The 17913-nt window shown below is 44.1% G+C and overlaps 1 protein-coding gene across 3 annotated transcripts in view; it reads right to left on the bottom strand.

Moving 5' to 3' along the window:
- Positions 1–17913, bottom strand: part of MBOAT1 (membrane bound glycerophospholipid O-acyltransferase 1) — a 106387-nt gene that overhangs the window by 74718 nt on the left and 13756 nt on the right. The window contains exon 1 of one of the 3 annotated variants that reach the window (XM_086706151.1): positions 15551–16367. The exons of the other annotated variants lie outside the window; for them this stretch is intronic. The gene's annotated coding sequence lies outside the window, so the exon portion shown is untranslated. Of the gene's footprint in view, positions 1–15550; positions 16368–17913 lie in introns of those variants that run through there. 3 annotated transcript variants of the gene reach the window in all.

Here is a 17913-nt window from a genome sequence, read left to right as displayed (position 1 = left end):
ATCAGTGTTTTATAGTTTTCAGAGTAGACATCTTTCACCTCTTTGGCTTATTCCTATGTATCTTTTCTGACCATATTGCTATGAAACTAGAAATCAACCCCAAGAAAAATTCTGGAAAGAGCACAAATACATGGAGGTTAAATAATATGCTACTAAACAATGGATGGGTCAACCAACAAATCACAGAAGAAATAAAAAAATTACATGGAAACAAATGAAAATCAAAACACACCAGTCCAAAATCTTTGGGATGCAGCAAACGTGGTTCTAAGAGGGAAGTTTATAGCAATACAGGCCTACCTCAAGAAGCAAGAAAAATCTCAAACAACCTTACATCTAAAGGAGCTACAAAAAGAATAAATAAAACCAAGCCCAGCAAAAGGAAGGAAAAAGTAAGGATCAGAGCAGAAAGAAATGATACAGAAACTAAAAAAATAACAGAGTAGATCGATGAAACCAGGAGATGGTTCTTGGAAAAGATCAACAAAATTGATAAATCTCTATCCAGACTCATCAAAAGAGAGAGAGAGAGAGAGAGAGAGAGAGAGAGAGAGAGAGAGAGAGACTGCGCACAACAGAGGACCCAAATAAACAAAACTGCTAATGAAAGAGAAGAAATAACAACCAACACCACAGAAATACAAACAAATGTAACAGAATATTATGAAAACCTATATACCAACAAATTGGACAACTTAGAAGAAATGGATAAATTCCTAGGAACATATAACCTACCAAAACTAAAGCAGGAAGAATAGAAAATTCTAACATACCAATTACCAGCAATGAAATTGAGTCAGTTATCAAAAAAACTCCCAAAATACAAAAGTCCAGGACCAAATGGCTTCACAGGTAAATTTTACTAAACATTTAAAGAGTAAATACTTATTCTTCTCAAACTGTTCCAAAAAATAAAAGAGGGGGGCGCCTGGGTGGCGCAGTCGGTTAAGCGTCCGACTTCAGCCAGGTCACGATCTCGCGGTCCGGGAGTTCGAGCCCCGCGTCAGGCTCTGGGCTGATGGCTCAGAGCCTGGAGCCTGTTTCCGATTCTGTGTCTCCCTCTCTCTCTGCCCCTCCCCCGTTCATGCTCTGTCTCTCTCTGTCCCAAAAATAAATAAACGTTGAAAAAAAAAATTAAAATAAATAAAATAAAAAAATAAATAAAAGAGGAAAGAAAACTCCCAAATTGATTTTATGAGGCCAACATTATCCTAATACCAAAACTAGACAAAGACGCCACACAAAAAAAGAGAACTACAGGACAGTATCTCTCATAAATATAGATACAAAAATCCTCAATAAGATATCAGGAAACCAAATCCAACAATGCATTTTAAAAAACCATACACCACAATCAAATGGAATTTGTTCCTGGGATACAAGGATGGTTTAATATTTGCAAAACAATAAACGTGATACATCACATCAATAAGAGAAGGGATAAAAGCCATTTATCAATCACTCCAATAGATTCAGAAACAGCATTTGACAAAGCTCCTGAGCAAAGTAGGTTTAGAGAGAACTTATCTCAACATAATAAAAGCCATACATGAAAAACCCACAGCAAACATCATACTCAATGGTGAAAAACGGAGCCTTTCCTCTGACATCAGGAACAAGGCAAGGATGTCTACTCTCACCACTTTTACTCAACATGGTGTTGGAAGTCCTAACCATAGCAATCAGACAACAGAAAGAAATAAAAGGCATCCAGACTGGTAAGGAAGACGTAAAACGGTCACTATTTCCAAATGGCATACTATTATATATAGAAAACCCTAAAGACTCCACCAAAAAACTATTAGAACTGATAAATGAACTCAGTAAGATCGCAAGATATGAAATCAATGTACAGAAATCTGTCACACTCCTACACGCTAATAATGAAACAGCAGAAAGAGAAATTACGAAAACAATCCCGCTTACAAGTACATCAAAAACGATAAAATATCTGGAACTTAAAATTTAAGAATTAAAATTTAACGTAGCCAAAACTGAGTTTAATGAGACCTATAATTAAAAGAGAATTGGGGCGCCTGGGTGGCGCAGTCGGTTAAGCATCTGACTTCAGCCAGGTCACGATCTCGCGGTCCGTGAGTTCGAGCCCCGCGTCGGGCTCTGGGCTGATGGCTCAGAGCCTGGAGCCTGTTTCCGATTCTGTGTCTCCCTCTCTCTCTGCCCCTCGCCCGTTCATGCTCTGTCTCTCTCTGTCCCAAAAATAAAAATAAATGTTGAAAAAAAAATTAAAAAAAAAAATAAAAGAGAATAATAGCAAAGGATTACCTTGGGCCAATCAGCTTTAGGCAGTGCTAACAGCATGCTAAAATAGAAACCAGGTGGATTTATTAACCTTGCCTCTTGCCTACTTGTCAGCCGCCAAAGTACTTGCCTGTTGAGGGCATTTCCCACCTGGGTGGCTGCTGCAGATGAATTATGAGTGACACTCTGGCGACAAAAGAGGCCTCCCTGGCCACTGCTGTGGTGACACCTTCCTCAAGTTCCGCCAAAGACAAGTGTTGTCAGAGCCTCCAAAAAGGGAGAGGACCGTCTCAGCTAGAGGAGGCATAATATCCCGGCCCATGTCAAACGCCCACCATGCAACCTCTCCTTTCCTCTTCTTTTTAAAATGTATTTTCCTGGGGCACCCGGGTGGCTCAGTCAGTTGAGCATCCAACTCTTGATTTTGGCTCAGATCATAATCCCAGGGTCGTGGGATCAAGCCCCACATCTGGCTCCGTGCTGAGTATGGAACCTGCTTGAGATTTTCTTTCTTTCTCTCTCTCTCTCTCTCTCTCTCTCTCTCTCTCTCTCTCCCCCCCCCCTCCTCTCTCCGCCCCTCTCCCCTACTTGTGTTCTCTCTGTCTCTCTAAAAAAAACACAATAATAAATAACTAAATAAAATGTATTTCTTATCGCCTCCCTTCTGTCCTCTCCTTCTTCCCGCCCCACTTAATTCTACTTTCTCTCTCTGGCCTTCTCTCTCCATCTAGTCCTCCTCTCTTGCACGCTAAAGTGGATCCAGACATTTATTCAATTGAACAAATAATCCCACAGAGCTTGTGTGGGTTCAGGCATTGTGCTACATGCCACAATTGGTAGGAAACCGGCAAGTGCCTTGGCCCCCGCCTTCCTGAGAAAGGGGTGAAGCGAGGCCAACAGACAACTCAAGCAAGAGGCATCGCTGATCCCCACACATGGGACACACAAACCTTACGAGCATCAGAGAGAGCTCACATCTGCATGGGAACGAGAAGTTAAAGAAGCAGTCATGCTAAGAGGACACTGTGCATGTAGAGCACAATTAAAGGGCACAGGTACATATATTTACCATCTCGTGCCTTGGATTACTAAGAGATTATTTTACAGCCACAGTGAATTTAAGGAAGGGATAGCAGCACACACAACTTCTCATAAACAAGTTGGTGTGATAGGATATAGCCCATATTTTGAGTCAGGGGGACGTGGATTTAAGTCCCTGCTCTCTTCCACAGACCTGGGTGACCCTGAACAAATTACTCCAATTCCTCAGTCATAAGACGGGAGTATTGACCTACTTTTAGGGTTGCTACAAGAATTTGAGTATTTACTCAAACCAAAGGTTATTCAAACCTTTCCAGGCCAATAACCTTTCCCCCTGGGCCCACACATAATCAAAGACTTTTCCTTGCTAGAACACTGGGCAGAAACCCTCTCCATTTTCTCCTCCCCTCACTCAGTCTGCCCAAGGGAGGGTATGATTGACACTAGGGGGACCCTTGCTTCCTAGAAGGGAGGGAGCAATGCCTTCAGAGTCTGGACTCTCTCCTGAGATGCCTTCCCGAAGGTTGCTCAGTCTTCCACTCCTCTTCCCACCATGGGGCAAGCCCCCCAGGCAGCTGCTCAACCTGCCACTGGGATAGATCAGCTCAATCCAGTTTTGTGGGGGCTTCTCGTTAGCCCCAGAGCCATACTGACATCTCCAGTTTAGCTTTCCCAGTATCAAAGCTGATATCCAGCAGCCTGAGACCTAGGAGTATTTGTCAATTGATTCACAGCCCATAGGAAGGGGTGAAAATGGAACGAACCCTCACATCCCAACCGTTATTGTAACTCTGGAACATAATGGAGAAGTTATCATTGATGGAGGAAAAACTCAGAAAACACAATGGAAAGGACTGGGGTGACATTTACCAAAACAACTTGACATACAGCACTCTTCAGTCGTTGAAAGTCCCCTGGCCTTATCATTCGCTCCTCTCCAGAGAGGTGAGGCTATGACTACAGCTAAAGAGAATTCCCTGTCCTCTGCTCCCCTTCGTTACTCTCTCATTCAAGGTATCTGGCAGGCAGCCCTGTCCTTGAGGCTGGAATGTAACTAAAATAAACGATAATTTAATCCACAGTACTATGACCTACCGGAAAAGATAATGTGTTTACAGAAAGGGGAGGTCTGCAAGGATTCTATTAAACAACAAAAGAAAAAGAAAAAAAAATTTTGAGTACGTGAATACGCTATGAGTGAACAGGTACCACAACTAGGTGGCCCAGGTACCAAGTATGATGCAACTGGGTCCATCTGACTAACATGGCTCGATCACCATGACCATGATGCCCACCCAACTGACTCCCTTTACTTCTGATTATACTTGCAATTTGTAGGAAAAGTTTCCTACATGGGATGTGAATGGAATGACTACCCAACATCAGGATTTCTGCCCTGCGTGTCAATTGTATTAGCCACAGTGAACGGATAAAAAGGTATTCTGTTTGGTTGGCGTCCATCCATGAGTCCCATAAGTCTAAGTACCCCAACAAAAATCAAGACTCTAGACTAACTAGCAAAGTTAAGAACAGGACCCTGAAGAGCTGTGACTCCACCAAGTTATTGCTGTTCCCCAAAAGGCTTGCCACCCGGCTCCAAAACCTTTGCCATTACTTGCCCTAAAATTGAAAGGTACTTTAGGAACGCCGGGGGTCTCCAGCCAGTAACTCACAGCAAGATGTGCAGGAAGAGGGCCACCAGTGAGGGCATGCTAGGGGGCTGTTCAGGTGCTGGCACTGACAGGAAGTCCAGCCTGGCCGGCAAAAGCCGGGCCTGATGATCACAGCATCCCCGGTCATCCTGCAGACGGTCATCTTGCAGGGACAGGAGGAAGATGGGACACTGTCTGCAGTGAAGCCACCAACAGAAGTGGACAGAGACAGGGTTAGAAGCCCATGCTGGCAGAAAGGCAGACAAGGCAACGCCCCCCTGGAAAGCAGGACCCTCGTCACTTAGCCAAGGCTGATGGCCGGGCCTCAATCGCTAGATGGTAAGCAGCCCCCACGTGTCTGTAATTATTTGTTTGTGGGCCATATTCTGGCTAAGTTTGAGTTCTCTACAGGCAAAGAGGAAGTTTTACTCATCTTTGTAAGCCTAGCACCTAGGACAGTGCCCAACAGAGAAAGCGGGGTAACCTGCCCAAGGCGTCCCAGGCAGTTAATCCCAGCTCAGTCCTGGCTCCCTGCCTTCACCTGCTGCTTCACATCAATAAGTGATTGGGAGGAAGGAAATGGGGGTGAGAGGGCTGGAATTTGCTGGAAGCTTCAGCACCCACAGGTGCTCTATCTTCACCACACCCCTCCCTGCCCCCAGAACATGAGTCAAAAGCTTTTTCATGTGATTGAAGACAAAATCAGCTTTTCTTGATTTGCATATAAGTGAGACCATACAGTATTCGTCTTTGTCCGACTCATCTCCCCTAGCAGAGTGTCCTCAACATTCATCCATTGTCACAAATGGCAGGATTTCCTTCTCTTTTGGGGGGATAATATTCCACTGTATGTATCTTTACAGTGGAATGTGTGTGTGTGTGTGTGTGTGTGTGTGTGTGTGTGTGTGTGTGTATAATCATTATCCATTCATCCATCAATGGACACCTTGGTTGTTTCCATGTCTTGGCTATTATGAATAACGCCACAATGAACATGGGGGTGCAGTTATCTCTTCCAGACAGTGATTTGATTTCCTCTGTGTATATACTTGGAAAAGGGATTGCTGGACCACAGAGTAGTTCTATTTTTAGGATTCTGAGAAACCTCCATACTGCTCTCCATAGTGGCTGCACAAGCAGGTAGTCCATTTTCAGTGGTGCTTCTGGTCCCATTCCTATTGTCCTCACTCTCCAGTCCTAAGCACTTAAAAACCCATGTGCCCTGATTTTCGTCACCATTCCTAAAACCCAGGGTGAGGGAATGAGAAACAGAAAGAGAGGCTAAGGAGGGGAGGGGAGGGGAGGGGAGGGGAGGGGGAAGTAAAGGAGGAGGGAAGACAGAGAGGGAGGCAGGCTGTAGTGGGACTATGTGGAAAGATAAGAGCTTGATGTTTGGAATAAGTTTACTGCACAAGCTCTTCCCCGGCTGGCCACTGGCCTGAATCAGGACTCACAGACACCAGCCTAAACTCCCATGGCTTTGAGTCAGGGCCCTGGGGCAGCCCTTGAAGAAGGAGCACAAACAAGAATATTCTATCAAAGGCACATCGTAAAGGGGTTTAAACTCTAACTGGGTCTGGGACTTAAGAAAACCACATGAGAAAAAAGTCACTGACTTCTGAAAGTAAATAAACTAACCAGAAATTGAGAAGAAAACCACAGAGACTAGAGTTATTCCCAATGATCGATTTCTAGTTAATGAACGAGTTCCACATTTGGAAATGTGGAAAGAAAAGGAGAAGCCATTCAGCTTTAAGCAAAACCTTGCGACGTGTAAACATGGTTATAAAACTATTTACCAAGTTGTTTGGAAACATTGACTTCAAACTTAAACATCTTCCGGATAAAAATAACCTATGTTTATTCCTCTGAAACATCTCTGGCCATCACAATTTGCTCATTTCAGATATCAACCATAAAGTCCTCCCAAGGACATGAGACAGGATTCCTAGGGCGTCTGGAATGTTTCAACACCAGCAACTCCATTTGCAATAACCATTTAATTCAAAGGCCTAGACTTCTTATCGTGGGCACATCTTATTAATTCTGAAGACGCGAACAAGGTAGAAAGCATGCCACAGGGGAAAACGCACAGACATTGCTATGAGACAACCAGTTCTGCCACTAGCTAGCTGGGTGTCCTTGGGCAAGTGATCTAATCTCAATGAGCCTAGCTCTGGTCTACCAAATGAGGACAGGAATATGATTATCATTAGGATAATTCTGAAAATCCCATGACAAAATTATATGTAACATATTTTTTGCACACGGCCAAATGGCTCCTCCATGCACACTTAATGGGGAGTGTTCTCCAGGTTGAGTCTCTGCTCCAGGGGTCCTGCAGAGCACCCCTCTCCTTCTCACTTCTCCTGTGAAAACAGTTCCAGATTCCTATTTTTACAAATTTAAAATAACGTACAAAACCAGAAGAGATTCAGCAACCTCCATCTCCAACGTAGACGAGAAGAAAGAAAAGAGAGTCACATCACTAAGAGGAAGACTCCTGGATTAATTCATACAAAGCAATAAGCAGAAACAGAATCATTTCCATTGGTCAGGGCACGAAAGGAAGAAACTTAACAGAACACTGGTTTTCTTCCTACATTTAAAAGTGAAATGGGAACACCATATGGAGCATAAGAGGCCACCCTGAGAACCTGAAGAACACCCAGAGAAAAAGGACTCGTTGGGTATTCAGACACGCCTTGGAGCTGAGTTGGAAGGAGACACGGCAGGCTAAGAACAGTAAACACACGCATACCCGCACATACGAAGGCTGGCTCTGCCTGAGAAATAGTAAGTTGCCCGATCACCAGGGGAGACTGAAATTCCCAAGTGCGCAAAACTTCACAAGTCCCTCAAGGAGCCAATGCTCAGACGAGCCTTCACACAGTACTCAAGGCTATTTATGCTCTGGAAAGTCACGCTTCCTCCTCAAGGCAGCCAGCATATCCCCAGCAGCTCCTGAACGGTACGTGGAATCTTTAAATTCCTAAGAGTCCCAGACGAGGACTTCTTAGGAAATTCTGACTCCGAAAGATCAAGGGTGGGACCCAGGCATCCCTGAGTTTCAAAAGCCACCCAGATGGTTCTGATGGTGACTGCTGATTAGGAATGAGTGCCGTAGACCACGGACACTCTGGACCACCGCGGATGCCTTAGGCCCGTTGGATGAGCCTTTCGGACACACTGAGCCCAATCCCAACCTTTTGAAGCTCCCATCCACTTCACTCTTTCTGAACAATAAACACCGATAAATTAGTTCCCACATTTTCACCCAAAATCCAAAGCCAAGGCTATTCAGCAGGAGCACCCCACCTTCTTCCCATCTCGACACTGAAGCGAGTCAAGTCCGTCCCTACCTCCTGGGTGGAGAGCGGACCTTCTCTCGGGGTCCTCAGCTGACCAGGGGTTTGACCTCATCCCTCCTGACATTCAGTCCACTCTGCACCACCACGTCTGTCAGCTTCTTCTCCCCAGGTTTCGACTTCACTGCTGTCTTCAAACAAGGACAACTCCCCTCTGTCTTAAAAAACAAAACCAAACTCCCCTTGATCCTTCCCGCCATTGTTTCTTGTCTCTCTTCTTCAAAGTCCCCAGATTTCTCTCTTGAGTGGTCTACACAGACATCCATTTCCTCCCACCTCGGGCCCCTGTAACATCCTCCCCCGCCCCTCCCCCATCTCCAAGCTACTCGGCTCAATTACCTTTTCCTGGCTCCCCAATGTGCACGGTGCTCAGCAGGATCACTCGCCAGGGCAAACTGGGTCTCTGTGGTCTCAGGTCACCCCCTCTGCCCTCCCCCAAGTTCACACCTTTTCTGGCTTCATCTGCCCCCAGATGCCAGTGATCTCCAAACCTCCAACTTCTCAGCTCTGATGGCTCACAGCTCGCTTTCCCTTCAGGACATGTCCATTTTGAAATCCTGCTCTCAAGCAGAAGTCCTGGCCCAAGCAGAAGTCACACTGTAAGTCAACCTCTATTTCCAGTTTCCTCGTTCCTGTCAAAAGTAGTCCCATTTGCCAAGATACTCAAAACTCCAAGTGCATAACAGCCCCGTCTTCTTCCTCTTCTGACATCTTCCTCTGCAACCCTATTGGGTTCACAACTGGGTGAGCCACAAAGTAACCGCCACATCACCCGTCATCTTGCACAACTACGTCATCCCTTTGGGTCTTGAAGCTCTTTCCTTTTATAGATTTTAAATGCCAAAATACTAGGGCTGTTAAAACACACACACACACACACACACACACACAGATGTAAAATTTTAAAGTTTCCTTCACCCTTCCCAATAATCTGGATGATTATTGTGAGGGTCAAGGCCACTGGGATGAGACCACTAGCTACATTTTGGTAACTATCATTCCAGAACTAAAGACAGAGAGAGAAAGAAAGAGCATATTGATTTTTTTTTTAATTTAAATGGGAGATGGGATCATAATATACATGCTGTTCAGCAACTTGCTTTTACTCAGTGTGATAGATATCTTTCAATCTGCCTTCCTTCTAATATTTGTATATGGTTCCATTAAATAGCATAATTTAATCTGTTCCTCTACTGCTTAACACTTAGAGATCTCACGATCTTTTTTTTTTAATTTTATCTTAAAAAGAGAGAGAACACAAGTGGGAGAGAGGGTAAGAGCTGGAGAAAGGAAGAGAGAGAGAGAAAGAGAGTCTCGGGCAGGCTCCACACTCAGCACAGAGCCTGACACGGAGCTCTAACCCACGACCCTGTGATCATGACCTTGAGCCAAAATCAAGGTTCAGATGCTCACCCAACTGAGCCCCAGACGTCCTGGGCTCTCAGGATCTTTAAATGCCTACTGAGAAACTTTGCTCCTCAAACCACTGACTTATTTGGCAATTAATACTAAAACAAGAATCACGTGGAGTGGCAGCTGGACACGAAACAGAACTCAGGACATGCGTGTAGGGACGTCAGGAAAGGAAGGGTGTAGTTCCTGAAGACAGGCACCATCATCATACAGCCTCTGCTTGAATCCTGCCAGGGATGGGGACTCGTGAACTCCACTGGTCATCAATTCTTTTATCTACGCAACTCACAGCAATAAGGAATTTTATGACGAATTAAAACCTACCTCCCTAAAGCTTCTGTCCCATGAGTTTAACTCTGCTAAGGACACAGAATAACTATATTCTTCAAATATCTGAAAACTGCTATCCTATCATTCCTAAAGCTTTTAACTTAAACACCCCTTCTTCCTCAACAATCCTCATATGAATTAGCTTCCTGCTCACCTTCCGTCAGCTATGCCTCAGTTTTCCAGTGTCCTTCTTAAAAGCTAACAGCCTTGGGGAGCTGTGACTACACCACACAGCGTGATCTGCTGTGACCACCTGCTCTTGCACAGGAGAGCAAGACATGTCTTCTGGGTCACTGTACCCCACTGCACAAGCCAAATGGGGCAGCTGCAAAATTGCTTTGTATTCTATCTAGTTCATTCCCAGATTTACCAAATATTCCCCTAATGATTCCTGCTTTGAGGCTGTGCTCCATACCCTTAGACATAAAATACAAGAGTGGTTAAGAGTCCAGGGTTGGAACCCTAAATTCCTGGGTCAAAATCCATGGGATCTTACACAAGTCACATACCCTTCCGTTTTTTTCCGGGAAAATATTATTTACCACATAGGGTTGTGGTGTGGCTTACACGAGATCATTCGTGCCGAGTGTTTAGCACAGCATATGGGAAGCACTCACTGTAAAAAGTTTTATTTAACGCTAGATAAGCATGACGACCAGAAGCTGAAAGGAGAAATAATGCCACAAGGTGGAGTAAGTATACCTATGGCCCATTCCTCCTCGGGGATCAAGCTGCATTTTCCTTTCTATCAGAAGAGAAAGAACTTGTATCTTTTATACACCCAGCTGTCTGATAAATAAGCAAAAAAACTGTGTCTCACTGTCTGCTTTAGAAGACAGCTGATTTTCTTAATATTCCCACATGCAAAGCCATGCTGGTAGCTGTGAACACACCCCAACTAACAACCCCAGCATTTGCAGATGGTAAGTAATGTTTACCTGATAAGGAGTTCTTTCACACTTCCTAGGTACACGAAACCTACTCACATATCAGCTTAGATCTCACGGTCAAAAAAAAAAAAAAAAAAAAAAAGCTTTCCTTCCACCCGTCACCATATCTTTACTCACTCCTCCTTCTGCCCCATCTTTTCTGCCTTGAAGTACCCTAAATTCCTTCCTCCCCAGCACCTGCAAGGGCAGGTCTTTTCTTCCATTCACCGGATGTTAGCCGAACACCACCCACACCCATCTCGCTGAAGTTCTGTGCTGTGACACTGGCATCCCTATTAGATTCCGAAGTGTGATGGAGCTGGCGATGGGGAAGTGACAGCAAATGACACCTACCTGTTTACTGACCGGTCTGCAAACCCGTTCCCAGGGGATCACCTACCTCACCTGATATTCACAACAACCCCTCACTGTAGATATTATTGGCTTGTTTCACAAACCAGGAATCGGGCTCAGAACGTCTAAATAGTTTGTCCAATACGTGTCTAATAAATACTGGCTCTCAGCTTAGAACCCAGCTCCCCCACCTGCTATTCCACCTTTCTTCCTACTCCCTTAGAGCCAGGTGAGTTCACAGGACAGATCTCAGAGGGAACCCCAAACATCAATTGCACAGCGTGTGTCTAAACTCCAGTCTCCTTTTATACAGCTAGCATTCCATCGTTCCTTATAAGATTTTTGCATGGGTTCTTGTGGCTTCATCAATATGTGCTGTTTGCATGGAGAAGTGAGTAGCAGAATAGCATTTCCAAGGAGGAACTATCTCAGTGAGCAACGGTGAGTGCATGGAGAGCTTGGTTTGGGGTGGTTCTATTGTGTGATGTTACAAGAGAAACATTTATCTTACGAAACAACTATTCATTCGCTCAAGTCACCTGATTTGGAGCCTGAGGAGTCAGGATGAACCAAAAATCCGTCCCACCTTTACTGAAAGTGACTTAGACACATGCAAAGATGTTCATAAATCGAACCTTACAGTAAAAAGTAATTCTAAAGCACGAACATGGACCAGCAGAACTGCACGTTTTCTTTCCATGTTTCTGACTAGGAAATTTTCTAAAAACATACTGGTCCCAACTTCCACTTCTGACAATATGAGGAGTTCAACGTTCACAGTGACAGCACAACTAACAATCCTACTTTAAATACAAAAAGCATCCGGGTGGGGGGATGGGTAAAAAAGGTGAAGGGGATTAAGGGTACACTTATGATGAGCACTGAGAAATGTACAGAACTGGTGAATCACTATACTGCACACCTGAAACGAATACAACACTGTATATTAGTAAGTAAAAAAAATGAAAAGCTGGGGTACCCGGGTGGCTCAGCTGGTTAAGCCCCCAACTCTTGACTTCAGCTCAGGTCATGATCTCACAGTTCATGGGATGGAGTCCCGAATAGGGCTCTGTGCTGACAGCAGATTCTCTCTCTCTGCCCCTCCCCCACACTTTCTCTCTCTCTCTCTCTCTCTCTCTCTCCCCCTCCTTCTCCCTCTCTCCCTCCCTCCCTCTCTGTTTCTTCCTAACTCTCAAAATAAATAAAAACTTTAAAAAAACCTGATTTTTTTTATGTTTATTTATTTTTGATAGAGAGCATGAGCAAGCAGGGGAGGGGCACAGAGAGCGGGGGACAGAGGATCTGAAGCGGGCTCTACACTGACAGCTTCAAGGCTGATAGTAGTGAGCCCAACGTGGGGCTTGAACCCACAAATCACGAAATCGTGACCTGAGCTGAAGCTGGATGCCCGACTGACTGAGCTACCCAGGCACCCCGAAAAAAAGCATCAGTTGTTAAATAGACCTTTTATTTTTTTAGAACAGTTTTAGATTTACACAAAATTACAAAGACAGTACAGAGAGATCCCACACACCCCGCAGTTTCCCCTTACATCTTACATCGTATGGCAATTTGCCACAGTTAACGAACCAATGCTGATACACTAGTATTAACTAAAATACATACTTCATTCAGACGCCTTTAGTTTTTACGTAATGCTCGTTTTCTGTCCCAGGATCCCATCCAGGAAACCACATGACATTTCATTGTCACGTCTCCTTAGGCTCCTCTTGGTTATGACAGTTTCTCAAACTTTCCTTGTTTTTGACGACCTTGACACTTTGAGGAGTACTAGTCGGGTATTTTGTGAACTCCCCCAACTCATGTTTGTCTGAGGTTTTTCTCATAATTAGAAGAGGGTTATGGGTTTTGGAAAGGAAGATCGCAGAAATAAAGTGTCACTTTCCCTACACTGTATTAAGGGGAACATACTACCAGTATAATTATCACTGTGGATCCTGACCTTTGTCACATGGCTGAGGTCATGTTTGTTAGGTTCCTGCACTGTACATTTACTCTGCCCCACCTTCCCTTTCTACACCATCCTTTTGGAAGGAAGTCACAACGCACAGCCCACACTTGCAGAGTGGAAAGTTACAGCACCAGTATCATCTGGAATTCTTCCGCAAGGAAGAATTCTTCTGCAAGGAGATTTGTCTATTTTCCCCCATGTATTCACTTATTCAATTATTTTATATCAGTAGGAACTCACTGATGCTCACTCTATACTTTGGCTTATCATCAATAGACGATAGACCTATAATTTCTACTTCTTGATACTCCTACAATTTAAGCCTTCTTTACTTTGTTGCTCAAATCTTTCCACCTCTAGTCATTCGGACCTCTTTCAGGGGGCTCCTATGTCAATTTGACACATTCTCACCACGAGCTTTTATTCTGGTTTTGGAGAAAAGTATCAGAAACCAACATGTGGGCACAGGTGTCCTCACCGCTAACGGAGTGTCACTGCCTGCAGACCCTTTCAGCTGAAAGCGCAAGGAACTATGTGTATACACTAACTCTGGAATATACACACATCTATAAATACTCCTACGTGCGGCCATCTATATTTGTTAAGCTAAACATGAGCTCACATTGCCACGCTTGATCATTTTCATGCACAGCTGAACTGGTGGGAAAGTTCCTCAGAAGCCAGAAATGCAAGAAAGCAGAAATCAAACGTGTAGGACATCTGGCATGTGCTCCAGACAGTCCAGAGCTTGGGCACCAGAGACCAGGCAGGCAGGCAGGCAGGCTGAGAACGGAGAGGCGGGAGGAAGAGCTGGAGACTCGGCAAAAGGTGAAGACGCGTCTTGAAGTCACGACTGCTCCGTAAGTCCTGAAAGGCAACGGCTAACTAGGGAAAACCGCCCTCCCCACAGCCAAGACAGCGGGGTGTGTGTTCATAGGGGTGCGACTCTCGGTGGAGAGCCGAAACGTGCAAAGACTCCCGTGAGAATGAGAGTTTGGAGGCCTAAATTTACATGCCCTGTATGGCCAAAAAAAAAAAAAAAAAAAAGTCCAAAGCAGAAAGTACAATTTAAGCGAGCCTGGATTGGGAATACTCCCAGGTGTCCCGGCAGAAGGGGAACCCAAATGTTTTGTTTTTTGTTTTTTGTTTTTTTTTTTTTTTTCAACGTTTATTTATTTTTGGGACAGAGAGAGACAGAGCATGAACGGGGGAGGGGCAGAGAGAGAGGGAGACACAGAATCGGAAACAGGCTCCAGGCTCCGAGCCATCAGCCCAGAGCCCGACGCGGGGCTCGAACTCACGGACCGCGAGATCCTGACCTGGCTGAAGTCGGACGCTTAACCGACTGCGCCACCCAGGCGTCCCCCCCAAATGTTTTTTAAAAGGGCTGCGCTTTAAATCCGGGTCTCAAAACATTCCCACAGTTAAAGTACAACAGGGCAACGAGGCATGAGCACCCAATCAAAAATCACCAAAGACCCTTGAAAAGTGAAGAAGCCAATCACAAAGACACATATTATATGACTACATTTACAGGAAACAGCCAGGATAGGTCAGTCTGTAGAGAGAGAATGTAGGTTAGGGGTTGCCAGGGACTGGGAGGGGCAGACAGGGAGAGGCAGGATTTAGGAAGAAACAGGAACTGCTAATGACATGGGCCTTTCTCTGGGGTGGGGGACAGAAATGTTCCAAAATTAGCTTGTGACAATGGTTACACAACTCTGTGACTATACTAAAAAACATTTTGAACCGTATACTTTAAATGAGGGAACTGTAAGGTACAGGACCCTGGAATAAAAAGAGCGCGTGAATGGAAAATTTGGTGAAATTCAAAAACTCTGGAATTTATTTAATAGTTATATATTCGTGTTGGCTTTTTGTCATTTTGACAGATGTACCACGTACGATGTTGACGCTGGGGAAAACTGGGTGAGGCATACATAAAAACGCCCTGTGCTATCGTTACAACTTTTCTCTAAATCTAAAATTATTCCAAAACAGTAAGTTTTTTTTTTTTTTAATTACCAAAGAATGTGACCCATCTATTACAAAACAAAGGGCCGTCTTTAAAAGATGTGCAAGTCTTTTCTTAAAATACTGCTAAGACCTTGGTACCTTTCACTTGAGTTTATGAGGGCTGATTACAAAATAATACAACAAAGGCCACCACATTCAAGGCCTTTGTGGGGAAACGAGGTGCGTTAGTGGTACACCCCACTTATGGTCACCTACCCTGCATTTTAAGGTCTTCACTGATGGCTCTCCATGATCTGTGGCTTTGGCTATCCTTAGTCACTTTTTCACCTGAGGTTATTTCCTTCTGTGTAGCAAACTTCACGTAATTGTCAAGTTCAATTGTTCTTAGAACCATTTTCGTTGCTCTTTTCTACCTTCTCCATTCTTCTGGAAACTGCAACAGAGGACCAAAGCTAGACATGCATTAGTCTAATAAAAGTTTCAAGGCTGCCAAGTACACAAGATCTGGCTTTCCAGCTCTCATGCAAACTTATAAGTGGTCAGTTTCGAAACAGTTTCATAGCCTACTACCTGCCTTAAAATTCTCTCCGCGGTTTCAGCTCTCAAAGGGGCATACTCATAATTCCTCATTTGTTGGTATGAAGAAATTGAGCCCCAACCTAAATCCTGAGGAAATGATTTTTAGTTTACGGCCACATTCTACCCTTCCTTTAACCTAAGATAGCAGAACTGGCAATCAGATAAAGATATGTCTAAAGATGCTCTAAATGCTTCAGTAGAAAGATAAACACCACGTAAGTCAACTTCAGTTTTGCAGCTTAGTAAAGCGAACTATAAAACTGAGGTAAATGTTAGCTCAATGAGGCTGAGATTACAAAAATAAATGTGAAAGAGTCTACCACTGTAACTCTTTTGTAAACTCCACCATTACATTAAAAACAAAAAAATTAAAAATCATTTTGTCCCTTCCTCCACATAAACTGACTCTCGGAATATAATTTCATAGAAATGCTGGTTTTCTCCCCTTCCGTTAAATAATCTGCAGGCAAATGAACATGTATTGTTTGGAGAAGAATGGAGAAGGGAAGAAAAACAGCTCAACAAGCCCTAGTAGACAAGAAATAGCCACGCTGCTTTACATGATCTTTTTTCTAGAGTAAAGCACCCCAATTCCTAAATTCTGATTTTACACTAAAAAAGGGGTGCAGTGGTCAGGGTCAGGCCACCCCAAGATGGCGCCACTTTGGCATAAAGATTATTTTGACTTAAAAGCAATCCAAACTGCAGATGCAGAAAAATCTCCTTCCCTCCCCCTCCACTGTGTAAATTTACATTGGAAAAGACAGCTAGTACCAGAAAGAGAGCTATGAACAGAGATTCCTCTTTACTGAAGAAATTTATTTGCATAGCAGGACAACCTTTGTTTTCTAAACATCTCCTCACCTTCCTGCTAATGGTCATCCTCCCCTTTGTATCTCCAGACCTTACCCCTCTCCTTAGCTCAGGAGGTCACAAAATAAGCTTTCTGTGGCCTGAGTGTCTTCGGAATTTTCATGTCTGTGCGGATTCCTCACACATATGCTATTAGATTTGATTTTCTCCCGTTAATCTGTCTCATGTCAATTTCATTCTTAGTCCAGCTAGAAGGACTCTGAAAGTCATAGAAAATTTCCTCCACCTCAACAGATGAAAGAAGAGAGATGATTCCAGAACCCCAAAGGCTAACTCAATTCAGCCAACATTCACCAAAAGGCACACATTACATTTGCAGAAATAAAAAAGTAAAATATACATGTAGAATCCTATTACCTACAGCCACCAAAAAGTGGAAAATAAAGAGTCTTGGTTTGCGGGCTTTATCTTCAAAAAGTGTTTCTTTACAGGGCACCTGGGTGGCTCACTCAGCTGAGTGTCTGACTTCGGCTCAGGTCACAATCTCACCGTTCATGAGTTCGAGCCCCGTGTCGGGCCCTGTACCGACAGCTCAGAGCCTGGGGCCGGCTTCAGATTCCGTGTCGCTCTCTCTCCCTACCCCTCCCCCACTTGCACTCTGTCTGTCTCTCTTTCAAAAATAAATAAAATTAAAAAAAATTTTTTTTAATAAAAAATTTTAAAAAACAAAAAACAAGCCTTCCTTGCTATTATTGAAGATTCTGGAAGAACAGAATTTTAGGGCTGAACAGGTTTTCAGCAGATGGGCATACCAAGAGTTCTGACGAGGTACAGCCGACACCAGTTAGAGACAGAGCCATTTTCATCCCTGGGACTTGAGGATTGCAGGGGTCTTTAATATTCTTATACCTCAGTCCAGACTGGATTTCTCTCCATGTGAGGGGAAACTGGAAACAAACCCCAATTTCTCTCCCCACCATGTGTGCTACTGGAAGGGGACCTCGGTGCTCCCCATTGTTAAGCAGGAGAGAGCAGACCCAAATTGGGAGTCACTTATGCTAAGCCCCAATCGGCAAAGACTTACTACCTAGCCTAGCTGTAGTTTTGATTACCCAGGAATGTAAAAAAATTTTTTAAGTTTATTTATTTATTTCAAGAAAGAGAGAAAGAGAGCAAGCAGGGGAGGAGCAGAGAGAGAGAGGGAGAGTGAGAATCCCAAGCAGGTT

Source organism: Puma concolor, chromosome B2 (assembly GCF_028749965.1).
Source record: "Puma concolor isolate L17-30 chromosome B2, mPumCon1.1.hap2, whole genome shotgun sequence".
Taxonomy (NCBI): domain Eukaryota; kingdom Metazoa; phylum Chordata; class Mammalia; order Carnivora; family Felidae; genus Puma; species Puma concolor.
This window is presented reverse-complemented; position numbering and strand designations above follow the sequence as displayed.